The following is a 25,175-nucleotide window of genomic DNA, read 5'->3' as shown; positions in this document are numbered from 1 at the left end:
ACCGCTCCAAACTTTGCATTAAATGTGGAGAAAAAGGACACAAAATCGCCGAATGTAATAAGCCTGCTAAATACGCACTGTGTGCGAATCAACCCGGTACAGAGAATAACGCCCATCATGCCGGCACAAGCAGATGCCCAGTATACCAAGAGGCAATCAAGAAGATAACTGATAAACGAAAATGAGAATACTGCAGCTAAACATCAACCACTGTGAGGCGGCACATGATTTGCTCATGCAGACAGTATATGAACAGAAGCTTGACCTTGTGCTTATATCGGAACCGTATAAACAGCTCGGCGGCCAACCATGGGAAACTGACTGCACCACAAAAGCTGTCATATGGTCCTGTCGCAAGCTCCCCTTCCGGAGTGTCGTTAACAATGGCAGCGCCGGCTTTGTAGCAGCATCGGTAGATGGCATCCGCTTTTACAGCTGCTACGCACCACCTAGCCTCACTATTGTTGAATTCATGGACTTTCTGGATCGACTGACAGAGGACGCGAAGCAGTGCTACCCAGTGGCAATTGCTGGAGACTTCAATGCCTGGGTAGTGAAATGGGGCAGCAAACACACCAACGCTCGAGGTAAAGAACTACTGGAAGCTTTTTCTACGTTAGATGTAGTATTGTGAAACAGCGGCGATGCGCCGACGTACACTAAAGGAGACGCAAGTTCTTTTGTGGATCTTACTTTTGTCTGCAGCAGCCTCATCAGAGGAAACTACGACTGGAAAGTGATGGAGATCTACAAGGCCAGCGATCACAATGCGATTCTCTGGGAAGTATCAAAGGACCAGAATCCTAGAAGACTGGCTAAGAAACTGGACATCGTTGGGTGGAAGGTGAAATCCTTTGATCCAGGTGCTCTAGCAGCTGCCCGAAATAGTGAACCGCTTACTACTGGATCTGCGGAAGAAATGACCAAGGACTTGATGAAGAAAGTGACCCAGGCTTGCGACACCTGTGCCCCGTAAACGGGGCATGAACCAAAGACCTTCGGTGCACTGGTGGAACGAACACATCAGCTTCCTACGGAAAGAGTGTCTCAAGAAAAGAAGAATATCTCAGCGTGGTTATCGGCGGCCTGACTCAGCGGATCTAGTCGCAGAATACAAGAAAGCTCGTCGACATTTAAACAAAGCCATCAAGGATAGCAAGAAGAACTGCTGGAAAGAGCTAATCAACGAGGTGGACGATGACTTGTGGGGTAGACCTTACAAGGTAGTCATGGCACACCTGAAATATCAGCCAATGCCGTCTCCTACGTGTCCTCAACTCTTACAGAAGATCGTGACTGCACTGTTTCCACGATAATGCGTTTTCAACTATCTGTTGACACAGGACGAACTGAATGATATTCCACCTGTCACGAAAGAAGAACTGATGGAAGCTTGTTACCGCGTCGAGAATAATAAAGCTCCGGGATCGGACGGAATTCCTAATATTGCCTTGAAAACATCTATTAAAGCATCGCCAGCGTTATTCCTCGACGTCTACAACATCTGCTTGAAGGGAGGGATTTTTCCTCGGAAGTGGAAACAACAACGGCTGATACTACTTCCTAAAGGGAAAAAGCCGCCGGAAGAACCGTCATCTTATCGTCCACTCTGCATGCTGGATACAGCCAGTAAGATACTAGAATGTTTAATCCACCAAAGGATAGAAGCAGTTGTCGATCCACTCTTAGCAGACAATCAGTACGGATTTCGGAAAGGACGATCAACCCTGGACGCGATCAACCTGGTTGTCGGTATAGCCAAAGACGCAATCGCCGGTACCAGATGGAAGGGGGGAACGAAGAAATATTGCCTGGTGGCAACTTTAGACATAAAAAATGCCTTTAACTCCACCAACTGGGATTGCATCATGCAAGCCCTTCAAGAGATGAACGTACCAGGATACCTACGAAGGATAGTCGCTAGCTACTTCACAGATATGTGTCCTGAGATATGAGTCCTGAGATATGACACAAAGAATGGTCCAAAGGAGTGTGATGTTACTGGAGGTGTACCGTAGGGTTCTGTTTTCGGTCCACTTCTCTGGAATGTCATGTACAACGGATTGCTGAGGCTGAAACTACCAAGATATGTCAAACTGGTAGCGTACGCGGACGACGTAGCCGTAGTAATCGTCGCCAAGCATCTTGATGAGATAAAACATATGTTTGCTATCACCTTTGAGCGAATTAACCAGTGGATGGACACAGTAAATCTACAACTTGCTAAACAGAAGACCGAGGCTGTACTTATCACTAGCAGAAAAGTGGTGGAAACGATCAATCTAAACGTCGAAGACCAAGAAATCACATCTCAACCATTCATTCGATATCTGGGAGTGATGCTCGATGCCTGACTTAACTTACAACAACAAGTTGAATACGTGACTGCCAAAGCATCAGCAGTAGTAGCTAACCTAGTACGATTGATGCCCAACATCGGTGGCCCGAAGTAGACAAGGAGGTAATTGCTATCATCAGTAGATACATCGGTCCTCACATATGGTATATCCATTTGGGCCGACGCACTTGAGATCCAAGAATCATGGAGGAAAGCATGTCCGGTTTACCGACTGAGCGCGCTAAGAGTAGCCAGCGCCTTTCGAACAATATCAGAGGAGGCAGTGTGTGTCATTTCCGGGACTTTTCCACTCAGAGTCCTAGCTGAGGAAAGACGGAATCTTTACCAACGAAAGAGAACAACCGCACAAAGTGCCGAGGAACTCAGAGCTAAAGAACGGCAAAACAGCATCGCACCATGGCAATCGCAGTGGGACGCCGTGACAACAGGGAGATGGACACACCGTCTCATACCGAAGATCGACGTTTGGCTTAACCGAAGTCATGGCGAGGTCAATTACTATCTGACGCAGTTGTTGTCAGGACATGGATGTTTTCGGACGTATCTTCACCGCTTCAAGCATGATGATTCACCGGAGTTCCCGTCCTGCCCAGGAATCAATGAAGACGCGGAGCACGTTTTCTTTGAGTGCCCACGATTTTACCCACAGCGAGATGAGCTGGAGATGATCCTAAAGAAGAAAATCCAACCAGAGACAATAGTAGAAGCAATGTTGTCATCAAGAGCCTCCTGGAATGCCATCAGCACATTTGCAACAGAAGTCCTCATAGACTTGCGTTCCATCGAAAGAAGAAGAGCAAATGACAACAACTAGAAGAAAGGTAAAATAACACCTTAGATACCAGAAGAAAGAGCAGTAGCTAGATCCTCCCCTCACGACGGTTTTCATAAGGGATTAGGGGAACGAGGAAAAGGGGTTTAGGGTTTAGTGGGTAGAGGTGCTAGCGTCGAGTTTTAGTATGACACTGCGTCGAGTCACCACATATCCAGGCCAATCAACTATGCCTAGAATCCGTAAAAATGATGCCCCCCCCCCCTTAAAACAAAAAAAAAAAAAAAAAAAAAAAAACACACACATACACAGACGTACGGATATCATCGTGAAAATAGTCAGGAAAGCTTCCTAAGACCTTGAAATGTGGAGATCCGATGAAAAATCGATTTTTGAAAAACGGGGTAGAACCAATAACTTCCCGATTTTTTAAAATTTTCAATTTTCTTAGCGGGAAATTAAAAAAAAAACTATTGCAACAGCAAATTTTATAATGAGCATAGCAGATTAGGACGTAATTTTATATATATATATATATATATATATATATATATATATATATATACACAGAGTTTTCCAGAAGTAACGGACGGCCATTGTAGCATCTGATAAACAAAATAATTCTGAGACGAAAAGTCCTTAGCCATTTTTTTATCAGACGCATAGATAATTAATTATTCATTAAAATAACATCTTTTTATGCGTTAGAGAGAGAGAGCGCTAGTGTCAAGTCGAGTGCGTTCCAACGAAGACGCTTGCACGTGTGAATGTGTAAGTAAATATGTTTGACTACGTTAGCTATAGAAACTAGTTAGTCATACAGTTAGTTGTGTCTTTGTTTTGCACATACTTTACTGGACACTGGCGCTCTCTCTCTAACAAATGAAGCGACGTTATTTTTAATTAATAATTAATTATCTATGCGGTTAATTGAAAAATGGCTAAGGACTTTTCGTCTCAGAATTATTTTTTTCATCAGATCCTGCAATGGCGTCCGTGACTTTTGGGACACCCTGTATATATATATATATATATATATATATATATATATATATATAGATATATATTAAGGTGTGTCAATTTAAGGAGCTCTTAATATTAATATTTAGAGGTGTCTGTCCCTAATTTTCCATTTCCCATTCAAATAACATGGGAGAAAAATTTCTTTTTCTTGTTTAATTTTCTAGCTTGGCATACGCACCTCATATAAATAAGACCATAACATATTCTAGTAGAGAATTTAACGCTCTATGAATAAGGTCTCTTACACTTGTATGAACTTCTAAATGTTTAAAATTTTGATTATTTAAGTATTAAACTGATACAAATTAATTTATGACTGTCTTTAAAATTATTTTTATATGTAAAATTGGTTCTGATGCGCTTACATTTTCATAAAGCTAAAAAAAAAATTACTCCTGTATCAAATTTTTTCAATCTTTATTTCAATTACTGTAAGACAATCATGACCCGAGTTGAATGAATTAAATTTTTAAGATGTTTCACGGAATTATCAATTTATTACTCTACACGCAGAGAAAAGATAAGTTTGGAAAATCAGAAAAGGGCACGTCTCATAACCAGCACGCTCATTTATCACAAAAAAATCTGGAAAACGGTTGACCCTAAAGACCATCCCTGCAACTTTCGCTAATTCTATATCTCAGCGCTTAAAATTGCATTCATGAGGTTTTTGAGCTTTTCAAGTCAAAAGTCTGATAAAAGTTTCAAAGAACACGATTTTTTGAACTTTCGAACCGATCAATTAACCAATCAACCCATTTCCACGTTCTTGGCAACGATCGACGTGGTTTTTCAGACACCAAAAATTATTTTATTTCATCAAAAACAATCCAAAAGAAATGTCGACGTTATGTAAAAAAAACGTATTTTTCGATTATTCGTTGATTTATTCAAGAGTTATTGTACTTCGAAAGTTCAAAAAATAGTGTACTATGGAAATTTTATCAGCCTTTTGACTTGAAGAGATAAAAAACCTCATAAGTGCAATTATATATATATATATTGAGACATGGGAAAAATTCCAGTGTCAAAAGATTAGTTTGGCTATTTGTTTTATTTTAATTTTCGTTATCATTATTAATTATTTTGGCTTAGCTGAAGGAATGTGGAGATTCGACGCGACTGTGTCGCCCCAAGCGGCATCCTGATCAGAGTGTGAAGCTCGAGGTAAGGCTCATACCCGAAACCGCGCTGAATTTGAAAAGTATGCAGGAATGAGTGTGACTATTGTAGAGAGTATGTGAGAGTGAGAGCGAAATTAAGTTTAAGCGATCAGACGGACCCGCGAATTCACACAGAGCCATCAACGACCAGCGTGACTTCTAGAGGAGGACCACGGCGAAAGTGAAGCAAAATTTGAAACCGACGAACGACGACGGCGTTTGAGCAACTGAAGTCGAGCGAGGCACCATCTGGATGCCGTAAGCCGAACCGAGTGACATATCGACCAATCATCGATCACAACGGAATACTGAACGCATCCCGTAATACAACGGCCGGCTAGAAGAAGCCGTGAGCTGATTGGATGTAAGTTTTTTGAACTAACAGAAAACTAGAGAACACATGTTGCCGAGGAGGCAGCCACAATTGAAAGATTCTGATCTGGACGCCGTGCCTGTAAGTCGCACGAATTCCGCTACAAGCATTAAAATATTTTACAACGCAATTAACCACCATTACTGAGTTAAGTATTGCACATTGTTAAGATTTATTTTACGATTGTACCTTGTCGAAGCTATTGTTCACGACCACTGTGTGGATTATTGCCGAGTGACGATTAATTATTATTATTACGTGCACGTGGGAGATGCCATCACCGAGACATCGACGCTATTCCGCCTGCTATCCCGCCAACTTCGTTGAGAGTCAGCTACCTGGACGAGTACCGTTACGTGGGGTTCACTACTGCCGCAGGGTGAGTCTGATCGCTAATTTCGCCCCAGGTTGTCCTCACCGCGATATCCTGATCGATTTTAGTAAATTTCACCAGTTTGATTTTTGGTGTAAATTTTTAACTTCCCGCTAAGAAAATGGAAATTTTTCAAGAATCGGTAAGTTATTGTTTTCACCCCGTTTTGCAAAAATCTAGTTTTCATCAGATCTCGCCGTTTGAAGGTCACAGGAAGCTTCCCTGACTATCCCCGCGAGGTTGTTACGGTGTCTGTCTGTGTGTGTGTGTGTGTGTGTGTGTGTGTGTGTATGTGTGTGTGTGAGTGTGTGTGAGTGTGTGTGTGTGTGTGTGTGTGTGTGTGTGTGTGTGTGTGTGAAAGTATGTGAACCGCTTATAACTTTTGAACGGCTTGACCGATTCCATCGCGGTTGAAGTCATTCGAAAAGGCTTGACCAAACTTAGATTAAAAACTATTTGGACCGATTCAGATCAATAGATTTTGAGAAATCTTCAAAAAACTGAAAAAAATTTTTTTTTCAAATGTGGATTTTTTGGAATAACTTTTAAACGGCTTAATGGTTCAATTCCAAAAACTAATCAGCTCTTAACCTCAAAAAACCACGTCGATCGCCACCAGTCCGGTCAAAATCAGTTGATTCGTTCGAGAGATATCGTGTACGAAAGAAAACCGAAAAAAGTGTTTCTTCGGAATAACTCCGAAATTCTTAGCGTGATCAATTCAAAATTTAAAGTTCATCGTGAGGCTTGAAAAACTGCGTCGAATGCTGCCAACCGCGTGAAAATCGGTTTATTCATTCAAAAGTTATTGTGGTTTAAAAATTCAAAAAATAGTGTCTTATCAAATCTCTATCAGACTTTCGAGCTCGAAGAGCTCAAAAGCATAGGAAAGCAATCTCTTTGAGCTCGAAGAGTTCAAAATAACCTATAAATTGTATTTTTAAGCTCGAAGAGCTCAAAAACGTCATTGGTGCAATTTTAAGCGCCTAAGTATGGAATTAGCGGGAAGTTGCAGGGATGGCCTTCAGGGTCAACCGTTTTTCTAATGTTTTTTATAAAATTTTATTAGTTTTTTTTTACGAAAGTAATTATTCAATTCCTTTCGGATTATCGAAACGTGTGTGACGATACTCAGAAGCACGATACAATCAGGGTGTATTTGTGTGTGTGTTCGTAAATTAAAACGTGGATTCAAAGTCGAGCATTTGCTTCTTATTATTTATTTTTTTATTTATTTTTTTTTGTTCGAGACACTGGCATTGAACCAACTGTGTGACATTATTATTACTATTGTTAATGGTTTTATTGGTTGGAACAGTGATATATGCCGACAATTGAACGTGATTTTTTTTGTTGTTGTCATTAAACGTAACGCCCTCGAAAGTTGGAGCTGTGTAAGACAGCTAGCCCGACCGACGCGCCATCTCCGAGCGCGAGCCCAAACTTATCTAGAGCTTCAATTACCCACAAGCTTAGTCGATTTACCGACCGTTATTAGTTATCCGCCGCGAGCCCGCCAAATTGTTGAATCTTTGAATTATTTGAATTAATTTTTTGCGAATCATGGTCGAATTAAAGTTACATGGTATTTAATATGCTATTGAAAATTAGTTGGGGAATTGGCGAGCCACTGACGGACCGAATTTAAATTTTTTATTTATTTGGAAAAATTAATTGTTTATTCCATTGTATTATCTATATAAATAAAAATAAAATGCCGCATGTATGTCCACGCATCACTTGAGAACGGCTGGACCGATTGAGCTAAATTTTTTTTCGTTATCTTCAGAATTGTAAGGAGAAGGTTTGTATGTAAAAAAATTTTTAAAAAATCTACCCTCAAAGGGGATTGCGGGGGCGTTAACAATGAATTATTCCCGTTTTTGAACTATAGCTCCTATAGTTCCCAAATTTGGTAGGAATCTTTTGTAAGAGATATAGAAATAATCTATGAACGAATTTTACGATAGCTCGCTCCACAGGGGGTTGCGGGGGTGGATTTAACTTTCAAATTGTAGATCCTACAGACGGAAAATTTAGGTGGTCTTCCATATGTGATGCGGAAATGATCTAAGAGCGGATTTTACAACCCACCCCCAATAAGGATTACGGGGGTGGGTGTTAGAATGTTAAGTTTTCATTTTCAAACTGTAACTTCTACAGACTCCAAATTTAATAGGAATCTTCGTGTATGATGTTAAGTTCAGCTAAGAGTGGATTTTATCAAATTCCAACCTCAAAAGGGATTGCGGGGGCGTTAGTCATGAAAATTTCTCATTTCCAATCGATAGTTTTTATGGACTCAAAGTTTTGTTGGAATCTTTTATTTACAATGTAGACATCATCTCGAATAGGATCTTACGAAATTCTTTCCCCGCATAGGAGTGCGGAAGTGATAATTGTCAAAAAATTCATATTCTTCAAATACAGTTCCTACAGATATAAAATTTAAAGAATCTCAAGAGATACAGGAAATTATAGGGATAGCCTTCAAGGTCAACCGATTTAAATATTTTTCTTAGTCAATGATTAGATTTCAACCAAAAACGAATTTCGTGATAATTCAATTGATATGTAGGTTGTGTCAGAGTGGTGAGTAGAATGTAAAAAATATTTTTGTTCATAAACTAGGACTTTTTGAGACATGAAATTAAGGACATATCTATTAAACTTCAATAACATTTAATAAAAACTTCCTTACAACAATCATCTCTTTGGCAGCGGGGAAAAAGTCATTTTGTAAGGTTTTTAAAACTTAACATGACATGTAGTTATTCAGTCAACGGACTAAGAACTTTATACATGTTATTTTTGCTAATCACATAACTAATTAATTGATTTTATGATTGCGGAAATGTAACGGTTGAAAATGAATGCATTTTTCAAACACTTGATTATTAATTTCAAGCCGATTAATAAAATCTATTATCAGTTTGTCAGCGCGTAAGAACTTTTTTATTGTTATTGTTTCAAAATACCAAGGAGAAGACGACCTGACTAAGGTCATGCCAGTTAATGAGATGTGGGACGAGCTATCTCACGTTCAAACCGCACTGACGATCATAAATAAATCGCCAGGCCAGTCGTTGAAAATTTGCGGAATCAAATCGGAGTTTCCCTGTTTCGTGCATGGGAAATTATACGTCCTGTGTTCGTGAATCGGAAAACCATGATCTTTATATATCTACGCACCGCAAAAAAAGATAAAAAATGTAGTCCATCAAAAAGCTTTAAATTGATTAAGTGTATAACTATGTTGCATTTAATGTAAATAAGAATTTTGTATTAAATTTTGACTATACTTTTCACAAATATATGTAGGTGATACGAAGTTCACCGGGTCGTCTAGTTAATTATAAATTAATTTTGGGAATTTGCGAGCCATTGTCGAACCGACTTCAAATTTTTATTGAATTATTAATTAGTTTGAGACAAATTAATTGGTTATTTCATCGTATAAGAAATTATAAATTAATTCGGGATTTTTACGAGCCGTTGACGGACTGAATATAACTTTTGGTTATGATTTTGTTTCTTTTAGTTTTTATTGTTCGTTCATTCGGCGAATAATTAACTGTTAGTATAGTAATTTTTAAAAAATTATTAATAATTCTTGGCGACTGTTAAAAATAAATTGTTGACTGGACATTCGGCGATTACTGTTTTTTTTTGTTTTCTTTTCCCGAGCTTACTTAGATTTAAGCATTTTACGTTTCGCCGTTCATTCGAATTCTAAATCTCTTTGTCATCAACCCGCTACCCGACAACGAACGACAACGACTTCGAATCGTGGAACGGTAAGTTCCTGGCGCCCAAATACCTTCGAAACTCAGGTAAGCTATTTTAGGTGGTGCTCTCCGGCCCTGTCGACGCCAGTGCCGGTGAAAAGAACATTATATATTTTGGCGCCCAACGTGGGGCAACGAAATTAGGAAGATTTCGGATACGGATTTGCGTCGTTAATGAGTTGAATTTAAGTTGACAATTTTATTAGAATTTGGTCGATATTGATTTTTGCGATTAAGATAGTTGAGAGTATAAGTCATTGTGTGTATGGCTCTGTTGTATTAAACGCGTGAGTCATCGTCGAACGCTGAAGAGGCGAGAGGCCGAGGGCCCGAAATCGCTGAATTTGACGAGAGACCGAGTGCTCGAGAACCGTCGTGTCGTGAACTGAGATCCGAGTTTTTTTTTTTCGTAGTAGTTTCAAAATCGACGTTTATACGAGAGTTATTTTGCTATTTAATAATAATAGTTAGATTCAAGAGTTTTGTTTCGAGCTGTAAAAAAAATAAATTGATTTATTTCAAATCGGATTATTTTTATTCAAGACATTCCGATTAGGATTAGTTTAAACTTAGTAGAGTCAATCGAGTGTCGAGCACTTCGTAGTCGATGAATGGGGATAGCCCAGCAGTCAGCCGTAGCGAGCGAGCGGCCACCGACGGATTGTGCCCAGGCGCGACGCCTGAGAGGAACTCCCGAAGAGTAGGTATACGACGTGAGCTCAGCTGCCCGGTGATGTAAACGTACAGCTGTGAAGCGAAAAATTTCGGTATTTTTTTTTGTTTTTTCATTTTAATGTTCGACGATACCGAGGAGTTTATTTTTCGTAAATGAAGACGAAAAATTAGTCGAGATTTCAGCGATTTAAATTACGTTTCCGTAAGTTGAGTTTATTAGTTGTTGTTGTGTTGAAACATTGCGCGGCAGACCGAGGAGTTTTCGGCTGCCGACTAGGTGTTGTTGTGCTGCAGAGGCAGCAAAGGTTTAATTTTGAGCCGAGTTCCATGAGGTTGGGCGGTAGGCCAGAATTATTAATTGTTTTGTCTTTCGCGAGTAGCAGTGTGAGAGCGACACCGACGATTTTGGAGGTGTTCGGTCCACCAGTGTAAGACGCACGAGGCGCAGTGGGAGTAATGCGATGCCAAGAAGGTGATTCGTTCCACACACTGGCGCTGATTAGTGAAATCGAAAGACCAGATAACCGCCGATTTTGTTGAGACGCATTTAAGACGAGGTCAGATACGCTGACGTAACAAATGCGATGTCAGTAGCTTTTTGTTTTTGTTTGGACTTGATTTTAACGCTGATATTTGAGAATACGACGGTATGCTGCTATATAATTAGTAGGAATCGAAGAATCCGAATTGAAGTTAAGAGTACGACGACGGTTGCTGACGACGTGAATCGATAATTTAATTGTTTAGAGTCGAGTCATAATTAAATTTCGAGATTAATTTGAATTTTTTTTTTATCTATAAAAGTTGCAACCTAGAATTTTGTTTAAATGTTGACTTCAGTGACTAGTGAGTTATTCGTCGGAGTCGATTGAGTTCGACCGACAGTTCGAAGATTTGTTGTTTGTTTTAACTCGAGAGATTTGACGCATTACGAGGTACGATACAACGTGTTGAACTGCATAAACGACGATTGCGGTTATTCGTAAAGTAATTCGAAGCAAATTTGAAACCGACGACGATATGAGTACCGGAACGACGCGAGTACTTGAGTTTTAATCAACTTGCGCTTTTAAGGTGAGTTTCAGTACGTGGGCTTGTCGTTATGGCCTTACTGGAACGCAATACGTAGCTTTCGAAGGTGATAGCTGAAATCCAGTACGTGGGCCTGTTGATTAAGGCCTTGCTAGACCGAGACTACGTTATGCGAGTTAGATTATGTTGATACCAAAGTTATCGATGTTCAGTTTTGTTGTCCGATGTGAAGTCGAGGTACAAATTGTGTTTCGATACATTTGCGATGTTGTAGATTTTTTTTTATGTGCGACGATGACTACGATGACGTGAATCACTGTGAAGTACGAGTGATTGAGTTAATATTGGCTGTGGATTATGACTCATTATTTATTTATTGATGAATTACAACACATAACATTTTACGTTGGATTCTCGCGGAGATTATGTAGAGTAAAAATTTAAAGTTAAAAATTTTTTTGTTATTTGCTGATTCACCCGAACAGAAACCGACGCTACGAAAAGTATTGTGCGTCTGGGGGAGGGTGTTGTAACGTGGTAGAATTTTATTCGACGCCCAATACTTGGGGTATTATAGCCTTCAAAGCTCGAATGCAACGTCGTGAATGTTATGTGTGAATGAATGAAAATTTTACTAATTTTTGTGAATTATTTTGTATAAATACGTAACGCTGGGCGAGTAACGGAGACAAAGGGAGTCAGAACGAGAACGAGGCTAGGCATTGGAGCGACAAGGATAGAGCTACGACGATAATAAGCGAGTACCGAAGCGAGCGAGGCACTGAGCGGCGTAAGCACCCGAGAGGTCTGAGGACAATCGACGCTGCATTGCCGCACGTTCCAATACGACGATCACCATCGATGACAGTTGGTTAGTCAGTACTGCAGAAGCAGAGGTGACTAAAGACTGTCGTGGAGGTCTGTTGACTGTTATACGGACCTAGATCAACTATCGACGGGAATCAATTTCAATGGAAATGAAGACTAGCACCACCAACTTCAACGAAGGAAGAAACAGGTACTTCTCTATGAGGAAGAGGATTCGAGACTGGACTGTTGACGGATTCAGACGCGCTTTTGCGCGCTCCGCAACCTAAAGTTAATTGCGAAGTATTGTCGCGATTTTGTTCACTTGAAATTAATTGATAAATTGTATTGAAGTATTTATTTTTTTTTAAATAATTTATTTATCGAGTCGACCGCATGAAGCTTTTCTGAGTTGTTACGATGAGGACGACGCTCAATTGCTTGGTAAGCCGACGTTCTTGTTCAGTGTTGAATCCAGCGTTTCGAGTCCACGTTGTAATTTTGTAAAATATTTTGATTAACGAAATAATACGCGAGGAATCAACGCTTTACAATTATTTTTTTTTTGTAATGCTGTTATTACATAGTGTGATTGCCGATATATGAATGCGAGTGTGAGAAATAAAATTGAGGTGACGACGTTTTAAATTTGGTTTAAAATTAAGAGAAACGTTAAGTTACGACGTTTTAATAATTTTGTTAAAAGTTAATATCGACCACCGACGTATATTTTGTTAAATAAATTGTTATTTTTTTCTGTTAAATTCTTCTGAATTTATTTCGAGTAATTTTAAGAATTTTCGTTTAGTTTGCTGTCCTATTTTTTAACGACGAGTATTTCAGCATGGCCTGCCACCCTGAGGAAGAGGTAAGAGCTAGCTGAAGTCGCAGTAGTAAATAATTGGAGATCATTCTCCTGGCGCCCTTTTTTTTAATAATAATTCTTTTTTTTAGTAAGCCAAAAATTTCCAATATAAACGGTGAGCCTGGCTTGGTAAATCCCCGGGTCAGGCAAAACCCCGTTATATATTTTATAAATTTTATATGTTATAAAATTTATAATGGTCCTTTCACCGGCACTGGCGTCGACAGGGCCGGAAAGCACCGACTAAAATGGCTTACCTGAGTTTCGAAGGTAGTTGGGCGCCAGAAACTTACCGTTCCATGATTCAAAGTCGTTGTCGTTTGTCGTTGGGCGTCGGGTCGATGACGAAGAGATTTAAAATTCGAATGAACGGCGAAACGTAAAATGCTTAAATCTAAGTAAGCTCGGGAAAAGAAAACAAAAAAAAAACAGTAATCGCCGAACGTCCAGTCAACAATTTATTTTTAACAGTCCCCAAAGAACGAACAATAATAACTAAAAGAAACAACAATAATATTGATACGTCGGTGGCTCGCAGATAATAATTGAACTGACTTATAATTGATACTACGATGACGTGAGCAATTAATCGATCGTCAAATTACTTAATCAGAACCAAAAGTTATATTCGATCCGTCAACGGCTCGTAAGAATCCCAAATTAATTTATAATTACTTATACGATAAAATTACCATTTAATTTGTCTCAAACTAATTAAGAATTCAATAAAAGTTTAAAATCGGTTCGTCAATGGCTCACAAATTCCCAAAATTAATTTATAATTAATAATATAACGGAATAAACAATTAATTTTTTTAAATAAATAAAAAATTTAAATTCAGTCCATCAGTAGCTCGCAAATCCCCCAATTCATTTGCAATAGCAAATTAATCATCATGTAGCTTTAATTCGACGATAATTCGCAAAATAATTATTCAAATAATTCAAAAATTCAACAATTTGGCGGGCTCGCGGCGGATAACTAATAACGGTCGGTAAATCGACTAAGCTCGTGGGTAATTGAAGCTCGAGATAAGTTTGGGCTCGCACTCGGAGATGGCGCGTCGGTCGGGCTAGCTGTCTTACACAGCTCCAAATTTCTCGAGCGTTACGTTTAATAACAACAACAAAAAAAATGACGTTCAATTGTCGGCATATATCACTGTTCCAACCAATAAGACTATTAACAATAGTAATAATAATGTCACACAGTTGTTTCAATGCCAGTGTCTCGAACAAAAAAAAATAAATAATAAGAAGCAAACGCTCGACTTTGAATCAACGTTTTAATTTACGAACACACACACACAAATACACCCCGATCGTACCGTGCAGCTGAGTTTCGTCACACACGTCTCGATAATCCGAAATGAATTCAATAATTACTTTCGTAAAAAAAAATATTAATACAAAAAATTTACACCAAAAATCAAACTGGTGAAATTTACTAAAATCGATCGCGATATCGCGGTGAAGACACGCTAGGGCGAAAATAGCGATCAGACTCAATCTGCGGCAGCAGTGAACCCCTCGGGTTGGTACTCGTCCAGGTAGCTGACTCTCAACGAAGTTGGCGGAATAGCAGGCGGAATGGCGTCGATGTCTCGGCGATGGCATCTCCCACGTGCACGTAATAATAATAATTAATCGTCACTCGGCAATAATCTACACAGTGGTCGTGAACAATAGCTTCGACGAGGTACAATCGTAAAATAAATCTTAACAATGTGCAATACTTAACTCAGTAATGGTGGTTAATTGCGTTGTAAAATATTATTGTAAAATAACTCGGTTCGGCTTACGGCATCCAGATGGTACCTTGCTCGACTTCAGTTGCTCAAACGCCGTCGTCATTCGTCGGTTTCAAATTTTGCTTCGCTCTCGCCGTGGTCCTCTTCCAGATGTCACGCTGGTTGTTGATAGCTCTGTGTAAATTCGCGGGTCCGTCTGATCGTTTAAACTTAATTTCGCTCTCACTCTCACATACTCTCTACAATAGTCACACTCATTCCTGCATACTTTTCAAATTCAGCGCGGTTTCGGGTATGAGCCTTACCTCGAGCTTCACACTCTGATCAGGATGCTGCTTGGGGCGACACAGTCGCATTGAATCTCCACATTCCTTCAGCTAAGCCAAAATAATTAATAATGATAAAGAAAATTAAAATAAAACAAATAGCCGTTTGGTCTTTTGACATGGGGAATTTTTCTCATGTCACAACACCTCCCCCCAGACGTTGACTAGGAGCCACAGGGATCGCTGATTGTCGGTACCATGAGTCCCATCACCTGAAGTAAAGGTTAGGTTGCAATACGGAAGGATCGAACATATAATAAAACATTTATTATCAAAGGTACATTCCAGTCACTCCGCTCAACGGCACGTTCACTTACAGACTAATAATACCATGTCGCAACGGCGACGGCAGAACAAAAAACGCAACAGTGTAAATACAAAAAAACTCAGTCGTGCCCCCTTCCTGGGCGGCAGATATCGGGCGCCGCATGGTGACGACACAAACGCAACTGCGTTTCAAAACATAAATAGTTCTACATCAAAACAAGACAAAAAATAATTCTAATAATAAAATAAACAAAAAAAATTTCTCTTTGGCCGACGTATCGGCTACCTACGCCTCTTCGGCAGTGGCTAATGGCGTCTCTGGCAGACATCGCTTGCTCGGGGTTGCTCTGGCAAACCAAACATTGTGGGGTTGCACCGAGGGCACTTATCGAAATAAAACCCCTGGTGGCTGCAGTGAGCGCAAAAGGTTCCCCGTGGGAAGGGGCATTCAGCCATCGGATGGTTCAGGCCGCAGTTCCAACAGCCTGCATGTTGGATCGGTGGACGGTTGGGCTCCTCGCAGAGCTTTACGGCAAGTGCCATCGCTTGCATCCTCGAAATGTCGCGCGACACCTTCGGCACCAAGGTCGGTGGCGTCTTACGTTGCAGCAGACTTACCGCCCCACGTTGGGTGTCAAAATATATAACGGGGTTTTTAGCGTCGAAAGTCTGGTTCGCAGGGCCAAAAGGCTCGATTTCGATGTCCAAGATGTCCGGTAGAGGCAAAGCAGTCGCAGCGGCAACCTCTTTAACCGGAATTTTTATCCCAATTTCGACGGAGATCAGCGGTGGATCGTTTACTGCTGTCTCCGGGGAGCGTTTCCCGGCGACGCAGCCCGACGTTGCTGCCAGCGGATGCAACCTGGGCATCCAGCTGTGGTACAGTCTGCTGAACCGCAAGTTCAGCATTAGCCAGTTCGAGGAGGGCTCGGACAGGCTGCTTGAAGATGACCTGGTTGGCCACAATTAAAGCAGCACCTTCGGAGTGCAAGATTGATAGTAAATGGTCGTGGTTGGCCCGTCCTATCACGTAGTACGAACGCGGTTGCCGAAGCATTCAACGCGGCCACCTGTTGCGCATCCTCTACAGCTGGTGGTGGGATCACTTGGGCCTTCGCGGGTTTCCCTTTCTTCCGGAACGAATTCATTGATTTAGGTGATTTTGGTGGTGACGAAGCGTCGTCAATAGCCGCCACCTGTGCTCTCGTCTTCTTATTTGGGTTACGTGGCGTATATCAATCGGGTTGATATGCCAGCTCTGGCATTACGCTTTCGTTTAGCGTAACCGGGGTGCGAGGCTGCATCCGGCGTCTTGGTCAATCATAATTACGTACGAGCCGATAGAGCTCGCCAAACGACGAGAAATCTTCACGGCGTATCACGACGTCATACTCCGAACGAAGATTATTGTACGTGAAGGTCAATTGTAGGCGTACTGGCAACGGCTCACTAACTAGTGCCCACATTGCCAGAAGGGAGTCTAGGTAATCCAAACCTGCCTCTAAATGGACCTGAGTTCGGTTTACCACCTCGCCTAAAATACGACACTCAATATCGTGTTCACCGAAACGCTCTCGAAGGGCCTGGCACAAGACGTCGTACGAGTCGATGGTCCCTTTGATGTGGGTCCACCACGTCTTGGCCGCTCCTGTGAATACTAGTGGCATCACCGCCAACTCATCAGCGTCATTAAGGCCACATGTCACCTGGCACTCTTCCAGGCGCCGTAAAAAGGGTTCGAGTTTCGACGAGTCTTGTCCAGAGAACTTCAAGTTCCACTTGGACACGCGCTCGTACATCGCGGGCTGGTAATGCGCGCCCCCGGTACGCGAAAGACTATTGCGAGGGTCCAAATCAGGACACTCTCTCGAAATAGGCGAATATCCTGGCTGATTAGCATGCTGAGTCACTTGGCTCATCGTGGAGTTCGCTGACGGTGGGAAACGTACCTGCATTGAACTTTGGGTGGTTCGTGGGCTTGGGATGGGTCGCCTGCGCCCTAAAGGAACGCCAGTCGACATAAGGGGTCGCGATTCCATCGTTAAATACCTCCCGGTACTCGTGGGTGTCGTGTTCACCGTCAATAGACCAGTCGCCATTGTCGTAATCGTCGTCGTAGTCGTCATCGTCGTTGTCGCTGCTGCTCCGCAGCGAGGCGGCGAGATAAAGGGATTCTGGACCCCTTTGTCCGTGATTTCATCCAAGAATCGCGTAATCGGCTGATCTTCGAGGGTCCATACCGTTTCGGGATCAAAATTGCGTTTCAATGTACGTAATAATCGGTCACGGAGTATGTCGGATGACCCTAATGGGTTCGCGTTGAGGGTAACCAGTATTTCGCTGACCTGTAGCGAAATTAATGCATGAACCCATTCGTCGGCTTCATTCATGGATCGAGTCGTCGACCCCGTTTGATCAATCGTGCGCATTGATTGTTCACAGAGCGCTTAGTTCCAGCGTCTTACGATCTAAGTCTGCGACTTCAACGTGAATTCGAAGTCGTTCAGCCGTAAGTCGTCGTCGCTTCAATACGAGGGAATCTTGTTCAGTTCGGGACGTATTCTGCCTCGAGCTACTCGGAAGTGGCGTAAATACGCGACCAGGCAGTGTCGTAGGCGGTCGGAATGCTGAATTAGCAGGATCGTCCCCATTGTTCGCGGGGTCACGGTCTTGTGAAGGGTCGTGATCAAGAGGTACCTGGTCTTTTACGGTCTCGTCGTCAGAAGTCATATTCGATTGGATAAATTAACGCGTTGGCCGAGTAATACAAAACAAACTTCAATCATGACGCGTCAAGATCTCTTCGTGTAGCCCCACGTTTGGCGCCAAAATATATAACGGGGTTTTTGCCTGACCCGGGGATTTACCAAGCCAGGCTCACCGTTTATATTGGAAATTTTTGGCTTTCTAAAAAAAAGAATTATTATTAGAAAAAGGGCGCCAGGAAAATGATCTCCAATTATTTACTACTGCGACTTCAGCTAGCTCTTACCTCTTCCTCAGGGTGGCAGGCCATGCTGAAATACTCGTCGTTAAAAAATAGGACAGCAAACTAAACGAAAATTCTTAAAATTACTCGAAGTAAATTCAGAAAAATTTAACAGAAAAAAATAACAATTTATTTAACAAAACATACGTCGGAGGTCAATATTAACTTTTAACAATATTATTAAAACGTCGTAACTTAACGTTTCTCTTAATTTTAAACCAAATTTAAAACGTCGTCACCTCAATTTTATTTCTCACACTCGCATTCATACATCGGCAATCACACTATGTAATAACAGCATTACAAAAAAAAATAATCGTAAAGCGTTGAATCCTCGCGTATTATTTTGTTAATCAAAATATTTTACAAAATTACAACGTGGACTCTATACGCTGGATTCAACACTGAACAAGAACGTCGGCTTACCAAGCAATTGAGCGTCGTCCTCATCGTAGCAACTTGGAAAAGCTTCATGCGGTCGACTCGATAAGTAAATTATTTAAAAAAAAAATAAATACTTCAATACAATTTATCAATTAATTTCAAGTGAACAAAATCGCGACAATACTTCGCAATTAACTTTAGGTTGCGGAGCGCGCAAAAGCGCGTCCGAATCCGTCAACAGTCCAGCCTCGAATCCTCTTCCTCATAGAGAAGTACCCGCTTCTTCCTTCGTTGAAGTTGGTGGCGCTAGTCTTCAGTTCCATTGAAATTGATCCCCGTCGATAGTTGATCTAGGTCCGTATAACAGTCAACGGATCTCCACGACAGTCTTTAGTCACCTCTGCTCTTGCAGGACTGACTAACCAACTGTCATCGATGGTGATCGTCGTATATATATATATATATATATATATATATATATATATATATATATATATATGCAGCTATATATATATATATATATATATATATATATATATAGGAGACTTTCTATAGATATAGTCACTTCTCACGAGATCTCTGAAACCATAAGGTGTAGAAACTTGAAATTTGGTAGGAATATTCTTTTCGCCGAGTAGAGCTCAGCTAAGAACGGATTTTACGAAGTTCCAGCCACAAGGGGTGTTGCGGGGGTGTTAAAAATGAAAAATTACCGTATTTAAATAATAGCTTTTACATGCTTTAAAGTTGGTAGGAATCTTCTATATGTGATGTAAAAATTATCTATGAGCGGATTTTATGATAACTCATCCCCAATAAGGATTGCGGGGGAGGGTGTTAACAATGGAAATTTAAAATGTCTAAGCTATAGCTCCCATAGGTTCCAAATTTGGTAGGGATCTTCTATATGTGATATATAACTGATCTAAGAGTGGCTTTTATGGCAACCTACTCCAAATATGGATTGCAGGGGTGGGTGTTAACAATTGAAATTTTAAATTTCCCAGTTATAGCTCCTATAGACTTCGAATTCAGTAGGACTTTTCTATGTGTGATGTAGAAGTGATCTGAATGAGAATTTCTATGAATTCTACCTTCAATAGCGATTGCAGGGGTGGGAGTTAGAATTTTCAATTTTAATTTCCAAACTGTAACTTTTGTAGACTCTAAATTTGGTAGAAATCTTCCGGTATAATATTTGTGTCAATCTCAGCTAAGAATTGATTTTATTAAATTCCAATCCTAATAGAGATTACAGGAGTTTTAACGAATTATGAACGAATTTAACGATATCCTACCTTAATGAAAATTACGGGGGTATTAACAATAAAAAATTTTCGTTTTTGAACTATATCTCCCATAGGCTCCAAATTGGATGAGAATTTTCCGTAAGAGATGTAGAAATAATATACGAACGAATTTTAGGATGGCTCACCTCAAAGGGATTTGTAGGGGTGGGTTAACAAATAAAATTCTTAATTTCCTAGCTATAGCTCCTATAAACTCCAAATTTAGTAGGAGTCTTCTATCCATGATATAGAAATGATTTAAGAACGTATTTTACAACAAATCATCTCCAATAAAGATCGTGGGAGTAGGTGTTAACAATAAATAATCTCAATTTTCAAAATATAGCTTCTAAAAGCTGCAAATTAGGTAAGAATCTTTTATTTTTCACGTGGTTATCATCTCAAAACGAATTTTAATAAATTCTACTTATGATAAGGATTGCCGCAGTGGTTGTTAAAATTTAAAATTTTATTTTCCAAACTGTAACTTCTACAGACTCTAAATTTGGTAGAAATCTTTGTGTATGATGTCAAGTTAAGTTAAGAATGGATTTTCTTAATTTCTAATCCTAAAAGGGATTGCAGGAGTGTTAACAATGAAAATTTCTCATTTCCAAACAAAAGTTTCTATGGACTCGAAGTTTTGTTGAAACCTTTTGTTTATAATGTAGAAATTATCTTGAATAGGATTTTACGAAATTTCTCCCCCACATAGGAGTGCGGGAGTAATAATTGTCAAAAAATTCATATTCTTCAATTATAGTTCCTGCTATATATAATTTGATAGAATCTTAAAAGAAACAGGAAATTACAGAGATGGCCTCCAAAGTCAACGGATTTGAATATTTTTCTTTCTTAATAATTATACTTTCTCAAAATAATCGTCTCTTTGGTAGCGGCGAAAAAGTCGTTGTAAGGTTTCCGAAATCTAATTTCACCTGTAGCTATTCAGTCAATGAACTAAGAATTTTACATACATTTTATTTTTGCTGATAATATAGCCGATGAATTGTTCTTATAACCGAATCGCGGGAATGTAACAGATTAAAATGAATGCATTTTTTAATCACTTGAGATATGCAATTTGACAGTTTCGCTATTTTTCGAGTTTCTTAATTTTTTTTGTGATATCTCGAACGCTACTGTAGATATACGAATGACCTTTTGTTTTTTTAAAAAGGGACACTTAAGGTAATTGAAAAAAAAAATATTTTAGGAAAAAAATTTTCAAAAATGCCAAATTTTTAATTTTTGAAAATTGTTAAACATAACGAACGAAGTTAAAATTTTAGCTCAATTTTTTTTTGTATGATGCATAGTAATTATCTTAAAAAATTCTGCAATTTTTAGAAGGGTGTTTTTTTTCGTAAATATCAATTTATGAATTTCAAAAAAAAATTTTTTTTTTTTTTGCAACTTTTAAATAAGGTGAAGTTATGCAGATACATAATATTGTAAATTTAATGATTAAAACTTGAATGCATCACGTAAAAATATTGAATAATAAATTAATTGCAACTTTTTTTCGATTTTCTATGCGTTAAGGATGACTTTGAGACCATGTCAAAAAAATAAAAAAAAGTTGAAATTAATTTATTATTCAATATTTCCACGTGATGAATTCAAGTTTTAATTTTCAAAATTACAACACGATGTTTCTGCATAACTTTACCTTATTTAGAAGTTGCAAAAAACGAAAAAAAATTTTTTTTTGAAATTCAAAAATTGATATTTTTGAAAAAAAAAACACCCTTCCATATTTCAGAATTTTTTAAGATGATTACTATGTAAGGTAGAAGTACCATTTGTGGCCACTGTACCGTTTATGGCCATTTATTGTTATAATAAACGATAGAAATAAATTTATATTAATAAAGTATTACAAACTCAATTTGTTTTAATATAAACTTTTTAAAACTCAACAAAAATATGGTTATAATGATATTTTTTTTCATAAATTATGCTTCACAGCATTATTTATATTTGTAAAAAAATGTGGAACGCTTCACGATTTTGCGTGTCATCCTTGCGCAGGGGCCATGCTAATCTTTTCTGTATCTTTTTTTTACAAATATAAACAATGCTGTAAAGTGGGAAAGAATAGGAGTTACGGTAATTATTACGTGAAGCGTTCCACATTCACGTAACAGGATATTGGTAGGAAAGGATTGAGAAAGGAATGTGGAGTGGATCATCTTAATGTGAGTTTATAGAATATGCGAGAAAAAATTATCAGATAGCTCGGACTGGGATTCAAACCCAGAACGTTCCGAAACATGTCGGCTTCTCTACCATTTGAGCTATCCGGTCTATACTAAATTTCCTTTCGTTTATTCTATATACATTAAGCCACACCGTCCATCTTACGGTAAGCATTCACGTAATTATATATGAATACATATATATATATATGAACTTTTGAACCATATGCATTTTCTGAATCCGCTTGACGAGCTGAGTCAAAATATAGCTAAATTTTTCAAAAGTTCCGTCATGAGGACCAATGCATCAGTTAAATTTCTATGAAATCTACTAATATCAATAATAATAATAATAATCGTATTGCACCTACAATTTTCCTGAAAAAGAAGCAACTCCAGAATGATCGCACCATTTTTGGTTACAAAAAAAAAATATTATTATTATAATTTTTATTTTGTAATAATATTAATGAAATAATATGAATTTTTCATAACTTCAAAAGTTTTTCCGGGTCGATTTTTTTCGGGATTCGAATATAGCATAGAATCAATGACCGTCCTAAGCTACAAAGTGGAAAATTTCGATGGTAATTTTACAAAAAATTCGTTAGAAGTACATGTTTGAAACAGTTTTGTAATTTCAGGGATTAGCTGTTGTACTTTAAAGAAATTTCAACTTTTCGCTAAGAAAATCTCAGATTTTCAAAAATCGGAAAGTTATTGGTTTTACCCCGTATTACGAAAATCGATTTTTCATCAGATTTCGACGTTTGAGAGTCACAGGAAGCTTCCCTGATTATCCCCACGAGAGTGTCACTATGTCTGTATGTATGTTTGTGTTGGTGCCAGGACTAGGTGTTGGTGCCTGAGTATGTCGGACTCAGAAGTCAATATTATTTTGCAACAATACCGACTAAACATCCTCCTCTCTCCTTTCCCCATAGATGTTACAGGGAAGATTGGATCGGGACCGCGTTAGCATTACTTCGATCCAGTCCATGTTGTGTCTCACGACACCTACTTCTTGTTACTACTGGTTTCTAATCCCTTTCTGCGTCTTTTTCGTTTAAAAGGCGCTGCGAGTAGGCTGCGACAGCTGACCAGTTTTCTTCTTTTGTGATCATGCAGATTACCAAGCTCTCAGGGGAGAGCGTTGTGCCTATTGTTTCTTCGGTGCTGATTCTGTCGCCCTTTTGAAGCAGGTTGTGTGGGTTCGAATCCAGACAAAACCTGCTTCACTTCCGCTGTTGTTGACGGTAACGTTCTTTGTGTTCACAATCCAAATTGCTGCCATGCCAGTTTCGTCTGCGAACCATGTTTTACCTTCGATGTTAAGATATTGCTCGCAGATGAAGCAGACGTCGATTTTATCTTCAAAGATACGCTGGCGCAGCAGGTTTTGCGCCAAGGCGCATCTATTCAGGTTGCCTTGTAGTATGCGTGTCATTTCTGCCCACTCATAGCTTCTGCAAGTGCTGTGCGGAATGCCTTGCAAGCTCCAGTGCCAGAAATATGGCATAAACCATCCTGGGCATCTTTGCCTGGAGCACAAAGGAAGCATTTTAACTTCTCCGTGCAGTTTACGGCCTTGTGGTTCTCTCCGCCACATTTGTAGCAGCACCTGCTTCTGTCTGGTCCCGCACACTGACGTGTTTGGTGTCCATAACCAAGACATTTAAAACAACGTGTTACTTTTACTACTGGGCGTATACGACAGTTCACCAAACCGATCCGTATATGGGCCTTGTCAAGGGCCTTCATCGCACTGGGCTCGTCTAGTTCGCAGAAGGCTGCCCGATTACCTCGTGGTGTGGGTTTTGTCAAATTTACCCGTTTGACCTCCATGTTTTCAGTGAATTCACGTTTGAGTGCTTCACGGACTTCGCTCTCGGTAGAGATTTCATCTAAGTCGAGGATCTCGATCGTTGTTGTTGGTGTTAGCGTTTTGACCGTGCCGATGTTTGCAGTGGCTGACTCTACTGCATTTCAAGGAGCCATTTCAAAGAGAACGGCTCCGTGTTTCGTCTTTTTAATAGAATGTATGTCTACGCTCGTCTCGACAGGACTTACCTTGGCCTTGATTTCCTTGAGGAGATCGGCGTATGTTTGCCCTTCAGCCGGTTGGACAAGCACAGCTTTAGTTCTTGTCTTTTTCCTCCTCAGTTTCTTGGAGCCACCGTTGTTTGGCTGGTTTTGGGCTGTAGCAGATTGAGCCGCTGGCTCCTGTTCTTTCTTTTTTTTTGTTTTGCCAAGTCACTTCAGTCCAGGTGTCTTCCCGGGCTGTCTTTTTCTGTGCTGGCTTGTCAATACCTGAGGAAGGGCTGGGCGTGGACAGCAGCCTCTTCTTGTTGTTTTTCTCTCTTTGCTGTTGTGGTTTCTCAGGCGTGACTGAAGGTGGCTGTGCGTTTGTAGTTATTTACGGAGATGTTTGCGTGGTAATCACCGACGTCGTTGGTGATTTGTTGGCCAGCCTATATGCAGTGGCAATGGATGTAACCAATTTTCTGATTTAATGGAGAAGATTTCTTTTGTCTTTGATGAAATCAGCTAACTCTTTAATCTTGCTGCCGAGTCGTTCCATTGATGATTTTCGGCCGATGACGGTCGGTAAAGAGTTGCTCATTTCTCGGTGAGCATGAGTATTAATGTGAGCAATAGGCCCTCTACTCTCTTTCGAAACGTTGCTTGGCTGTACGTCTACTTCCATCTGAGCTGTTGTGGTACTCTCTGTAGCACTA

At 39.8% G+C, this 25,175-nt stretch overlaps 1 protein-coding gene and 1 non-coding gene across 13 annotated transcripts in view; both read right to left on the bottom strand.

Annotated features, from left to right (window-relative positions):
- LOC123261717 (potassium voltage-gated channel protein Shaker) overlaps positions 1-25,175 on the bottom strand; it is a 1,350,734-nt gene that overhangs the window by 547,056 nt on the left and 778,503 nt on the right. The gene's annotated exons all lie outside the window — the stretch shown is intronic.
- Positions 22,226-22,328, bottom strand: LOC123262324. Its single transcript, XR_006508916.1, has one exon. It is a non-coding gene; the product is annotated as a U6 spliceosomal RNA (small nuclear RNA).

Source organism: Cotesia glomerata, linkage group LG3 (assembly GCF_020080835.1).
Source record: "Cotesia glomerata isolate CgM1 linkage group LG3, MPM_Cglom_v2.3, whole genome shotgun sequence".
NCBI classification, from domain to species: Eukaryota; Metazoa; Arthropoda; class Insecta; order Hymenoptera; family Braconidae; genus Cotesia; species Cotesia glomerata.
Note: the sequence above shows the minus strand (reverse complement) of the source record. Positions and strands in the feature narration are given on the sequence as shown.